This window comes from Podarcis pityusensis, assembly GCF_964106645.2.
Source record: "Podarcis pityusensis genome assembly, chromosome: 1".
NCBI lineage: Eukaryota > Metazoa > Chordata > Lepidosauria > Squamata > Lacertidae > Podarcis > Podarcis pityusensis.
Window position 1 is genome coordinate 824,320 of NC_138028.1, and position 6,000 is coordinate 830,319.

The following is a 6,000-nucleotide window of genomic DNA, read 5'->3' on the forward strand; positions in this document are numbered from 1 at the left end:
GCACGGTCCCAGCTCATGCCAACCTAGCAGTTCGAAAGCACATCAAAGTGCAAGTAGATAAATAGGTACCACTCCGGCGTTTCCGTGCGCTGCTCTGGTTCACCAGAAGCGGGTTAGTCATGCTGGCCACATGACCCGGAAGCTGTACGCTGGCTTCCTCGGCAGTAAAGCGAGATGAGCGCCGCAACCCCAGAGTCGGCCACGATTGGACCTAATGGTCAGGGGTCCCTTTACCCTTTACCTTTATATCTGACGTTTGGCCTTGCACAACTTATGACTCTTGTTTTGGCATCATTCTCACAACACTTATCTTATCTCGGATGTAATGTTGCACACGCCATCTCTTTGCCTCTTTGTGTATGCTGTTCTGTCCTTGGCCTAGCACACACCGTTCCCGCCAGATTATCCTGATGTCCATCAGCGCTTATATAACGCTGTTCATGATGTGTTCAAATACATGGAGTCCATTCTGTGGTGTTCTTCAGTCATCTTCTAGGCCCATGCAAACCATGCCATTCATTACATCTATATGCCGGAAGCCTCCCAGAGTGGCTGGGGCAACCCAGTCAGATGGGAGGGGTACAAATAATAAATTATTATTATAATATTATTATTATTGTAGCTCTTGCAACTTGGCTCATCCTTTTGGGATTCAGAAGAGGACACTTAAGTGGCCATCATCTTGCAAAGAAACTTGTCTCACTAGCAATAGAATTTGCACTTAGATACTAACCCTCACTGGGTCCAGGACCCCAAGAAGAGGTTTGGCCTTGGGGCGTCATCTAGACTGCTCCCCCCAACCCACAGCATCATCAAAGGGTAGATCTCTTCCCTATCATATATTGACAGTTGTTGTTTAGTCGTTTAGTTGTGTCCGACTCTTCGTGACCCCCTGGACCAGAGCACACCAGGCACTCCTGTCTTCCACTGCCTCCTGCAGTTTGGTCAAACTCATGCTGGTAGCTTCGAGAACACTGTCCCACCATCTCGTCCTCTGTCGTCCCCTTCTCCTTGCGCCCTCCATCTTTCCCAACATCAGGGTCTTTTCCAGGGAGTCTTCTCTTCTCATGAGGTGGCCAAAGTCTTGGAGCCTCAGCTTCAGGATCTGTCCTTCCAGGGAACACTCAGGGCTGATTTCCAGCAGAATGGATGTATAATGACTAGATCAGCATAATTTGCAGAGCCTAAAGGCCCAGGCATCTCAAAGCAGCAATGTTCCCCTTGAAGTACCGTGGTACCTCGTTTTACAAACAGTCCTGTTTATGAACTGTTTGGTTTACAAAATCCGCAAAACCGGAAGTAGTGTCCCAGGTTGTGAACTTTACCTCAGTCTATGAACAGAAGCCGACTGGTGGAAGGGCATTGGCGGTGGGAGGCCCCATTAGGGAAAACGTGCCTCTGTTTAAGAACGGTTTTGGTTTAAGAACGGACTTCCAGAACAGATTACCGTATTTTTCGCTCTATAAGACTCACCAGACCACAAGACGCACCTAGTTTTTGGAGGAGGAAAACAAGGGGGGGGGGGATTCTGAATCTCAGAAGCCAGAACAGCAAGAGGGATGTGGCTTCTGGGATAGCCTCTTGCTGTCCTGGCTTATGAGAAAGCCGCGCGCAGCCTCTCCCAGGCAGCAGGATGAAGGCTCCCCCAAGAGCCGTGCTCCCTTTAAAGAGCTGCGTGGAGCGTGTGTGCGGCTCTTGGGGGCTTTTCCCCCGAGGAGGGAGAAGGGCAGCCCCTCTCCCTCCTTGGGGAAAAGCCCCCAAGAGCCGCACACACGCTCCACGCAGCTCTTTAAAGGGAGCGCTGAGCAGAGCCTCCCACCTGCATTCACTCCATAAGACACACACACATTTCCCCTTACTTTTTAGGAGGGAAAAAGTGCGTCTTATGGAGCGAAAAATACGGCAAGTTCATAAACCGAGGTACCACTGTACATATATGCTACTGAAGCAGACACAGCAAGGAGAGGATCAAATTCTGAAGCCAAAGAGGGTCCTCATTCTTGTTTAGAATCTCGACGAGTCTCCTCGGCTAATTTGGTTTATACATCGGCTTTGGGTCTCATTTTATTTCCCTCCTTCCCCTTGCGCTTTCTATAACTGTGGCATTCTTCTCTCCAATGCACAGACATAATGAGATGCTAAATCTTTCTTTAGGCAATGTTTAATCCACATTTTAGATTTAAGAAGCACACAGACCAAAATTCTCTCTCTGCCGCGCGCTGTATCTAGCCGAATGGTTAAATACATATTTATATCAATTCTACCCGCCGCCGCCCTCTCTCCGAAATAGTTTCATTCAGAGCACCAGACCAGGGAAAGCGGCTAAATATTAAAATGCATGATATTTATAAGCAAACTTGTTATGCAAATGTATTTTTAAAGCAAGCGTTTTGACTGATACGTTTCCTCCCCTTCCAAATATCACAACATGTTTTCCTTTGAGAAAGGGATCCACAAATAGCTGCGGAGTCTGTGATCGCTGGCAAAATATTTAATTTCAAACCTGTGCTGCTCTCCGGTTGGCAACATGAATGTTGGACAAGCATCTGCCAAGGCAGCCTTAAAGTCAGGGCCTTTTTTGCAAATCTCCAAAGTCAAGGCAGAGAAGCTTCTCCAGAATAGCATCTGCAGAGCAAAATGCAAAAGTGGGGGGCTGGGGGGCAAAGGCCAATCTTAGCCCTACTTTCCTCACTGGGTATTTGCCTCCTGCCTAGTTTACTCATTAGGAGTCAAACCCTGAGCCTAGGGAGAAGGTTTGCCTGTCCAGTGTATTATGAAATGCGTTTCGCAGCATCCTTCCACAAGCATCCATCGGGTTTGATCTTTCTCTTTTTTTAATCCTCAGAAACTCTGTAATTCGCAGCTTCCCATCATATCAGGTGACAAAGGAAACAATCTGCAGCCGCGGATCCGCAAACAAGGGAAGCCGAGAGCTCCAGTAAAGGAGCACAATGCATTTTATTGGCTTTCAAAGTCCTCCCGCCTTTGTCAAAGGAAACGTCTCCTCTAAGTGCACCTTGAAGAGGGCTGATTGTTGGGTGTCATCACACTCTCCATTGTCTGGCAAGGAAGACGGAGACCCCGCTGTCTGCCCAAGGTCAACACTTACAGCAAGAGGAGGAATGCAGGAAACTGCTGGCACCTTGGCCTCAGAAAGTCCAGAGGTCTTTTATTAGCTCATTCAGGAACAGCTGCTGAGAGACGTGTGTGTGTGTGTGTGTGTGTGTGTGTGAGAGAGAGAGAGAGAGAGAGAGAGAGAGAAAGTTGTCTATCTGTCTGCCCACCTCTTCTCTGTGGTTCTGTGATTCACTCAGACACCTCTTAAGCAGGGCTCAGCAAACTTTTTCAGCAGGGGGCCAGTCCACCATCCCTCAGACCTTGTGGGGAGCCAGACTATTATGGGGGGGGGGTGAACAAATTCCTATGCCCCAGAAATAACCCAGAGATGCATTTTAAATAAAAGAACACATTCTCCTCCTGTAAAAACACGCTGATTCCTGGACCGTCCACGGGCTGGATTGAGAAGGCGATTGGGCCGCACCCGGCCCACGGGCCTTAGGTTGCCTACCCTTGCTCTTAAGAATACCTTCTGAATACCAGTTCCTGGAAACTGCAGAAGGGGACAGTTACTCTTGTGCTCAAATCCTGCTTTAGGGCATCTGGTTGGCCACCATGAGAAGCAGAAGGTGGACAGGATGATCCATTGGCCAGTTCCACCAGGGATCCTCTGGCATCCAGATTTTGCATGATGGTTCCTCAGACTGGCAAACAGGTTTTCATCCAAGTTTGGATAGCATAAGAAAAACCTTGCAGGAACAGACCAATGGACTGTCGAGTCCACCGTCTTGTTCCTGCCGTGGCCAGCCTGATGCCATCAAGGGAACCCCACAAGCAGGATCTGAGCACAAAAGCAACTCTCTCCTCCTGTGGTGTCTGGTAAAGGCTGTTCTCCAACTGGAGCGCTCGCAGGCCAGTGTTTCCAAGTTGTCGGTGTGTATACTACATTTTTTTTTAGAATTGCCTTGAGACAGTCTTTAAACCTCTTTTCTAGACCACCAGCATTACACTTTCCAACTTTAAGTTCAGAATAGAGTGGTTGCTTTGGAAGACGATCATCAGGCATCCGCACAACATGACCATTCCAACGAAGTTGATGCTGAAGATTTATTGCTTCAACACTGGTGATCTTTGCTTCTTCCAGTACATTGGCATTAGTTTGCCTGTCTTCCCAAGCGATGTGTAAAGTGATATATGTGGAGGCATAGTATGGCCATCCTGGCTATCCTGACTGATCAGTCAAAACGTATCCTGACTGATATGTTTCCACCCCTTCCTCTGCTCCACAAATTTGTCCAATCTTCTTTTGAAGCCATTGAAGGTGGTGGCCACCCCACCTGCTGTGGAAGTGAGTTCCATAGTTTAACTCTGCATTGCATGAAGAAGTCCTTTCTTTTATCTATCCTGAATCTTCTCAAGAGACCAGGGCCCTGCGGGACTTGACATCTTTCTGCGTGGCCAGCAAGACAGAGCTGTTCCGCCTGGCCTTTGGTTTGGACTCACTCTGACCCTTATGTTTCCCTCTCCTTATGGTCTTGATTTATCAGCTACTTTAAAATGAGGTTGCATTTTAAATGGCATTTTAACCTGTATTTTAATCCCCCCCCTCTTTTTCCCCTATTATGTTTTTACTGTGATTTTATGGGCAAATGGGTGGGGCCCCTCCCTCAATTCCAGGTAGTTAGAAGGACCAAGTGAGAGTTGAGGCCAGAGAGTTGTAGTGAAGTGAGCTAGAGGGAAAGCAGCAAACGAGAGAGAGAGAGAGAGAGAGAGAGAGAGAGAGAGAGAGAGAGAGAGAGAGATTTCTGTTTGAATCCAAGGCTGTGAGAAACAAAACTCTCTTGGGGTGTTAATGCTCTGAGCCCCTCCATCATAGGCCCAAATTGTATGTAGGTGTGAATAAACAATCTGTCATAAAGTCATCCAAGTCTCCAGTGGGCCTCCTTTCCAAAAGGAAGCACAGACCCTGGGTGAGAACCTGGAACCCTTGGAATCTCGCATTGCTCAGAGATCAGCCTGCCGCAATATGTTTTACTGAATGTGAGAGTGTCCCCAAAATGGGATCTGGGGCTGTTTTTACAGAATTGGGTTCATAGATCTTTTCCCTTACCTTCATGTCCCTTCCTGAAGAATAGCCAATACAATTCATGTCCTCTGGAAAAAGTATGACAGCCCTGGGCTGCAGAAGTCAAAAGCTCGCTAATAAATTGTGATGGGATCGATAAGCATCACCTCCCCACTGGCTGTGCAGTAAATCCTCTCTGCTCTTACTGGACATTTCCGAGAGCCTTCCCAAGGTAAGTCAACATGGCAGAAGGTGGCCACAAGAGGCCCTTGCTGGCTGGGCCATTGGTTTCATGAACAGGTTGCTTGGATAGATGTGGTCACCCGCTTTCCAAGGACCCCGAAGAAGAAGAAGAAGAGTTTGGATTTGATATCCCGCCTTTCACTCCCTTTAAGGAGTCTCCAAGCGGCTAATATTCTCCTTTCCCTGTGAGGTGAGTGGGGCTGAGAGACTTCAGAGAAGTGTGACTGGCCCAAGGCCACCCAGCAGCTGCAGGTGGAGGAGCGGGGAAGCGAACCCGGTTCACCAGATTACGAGTCGTCCGCTCTTAACCACTACACCACACTACACCACCTCTGCCCGCACTCTTCTCTTACATGAGAACTCAAGGGCATCCAAGGAAACTGAGTGTTAGAAGATTCAGGACAGAGAGAATAGAAAGTCCTTCTTCACACAGCACATAAACCTCCCAGGGTACAGAACCCCAAGAATTGGAGGAGACTCAGGATATCAGCCAGGCTGACCCCTCAAACTCAGAACAACACTGAACCTAACAAGAGTCCTGCTGGATCAGGACCATGTCCCATGCAGTCCAGCATCCTGCTCTTACATGGCCAACCAGATCCTGCAAGTGGGCTCTGAGCCCAAGAGCCCCCTCC

The 6,000-nt window shown here is 48.4% G+C and overlaps 1 long non-coding RNA gene across 1 annotated transcript in view; it reads left to right on the forward strand.

Moving 5' to 3' along the window:
* LOC308470499 overlaps window positions 1-4,796 on the forward strand; it is a 53,162-nt gene extending 48,366 nt beyond the window's left edge. Inside the window, exon 4 of the long non-coding RNA XR_013982445.1 lies at window positions 2,846-4,796. This is a non-coding gene — a long non-coding RNA (uncharacterized lncRNA). The remainder of the gene's footprint in view (window positions 1-2,845) is intronic.
* The last annotated feature ends 1,204 nt before the right edge of the window (window positions 4,797-6,000 follow it).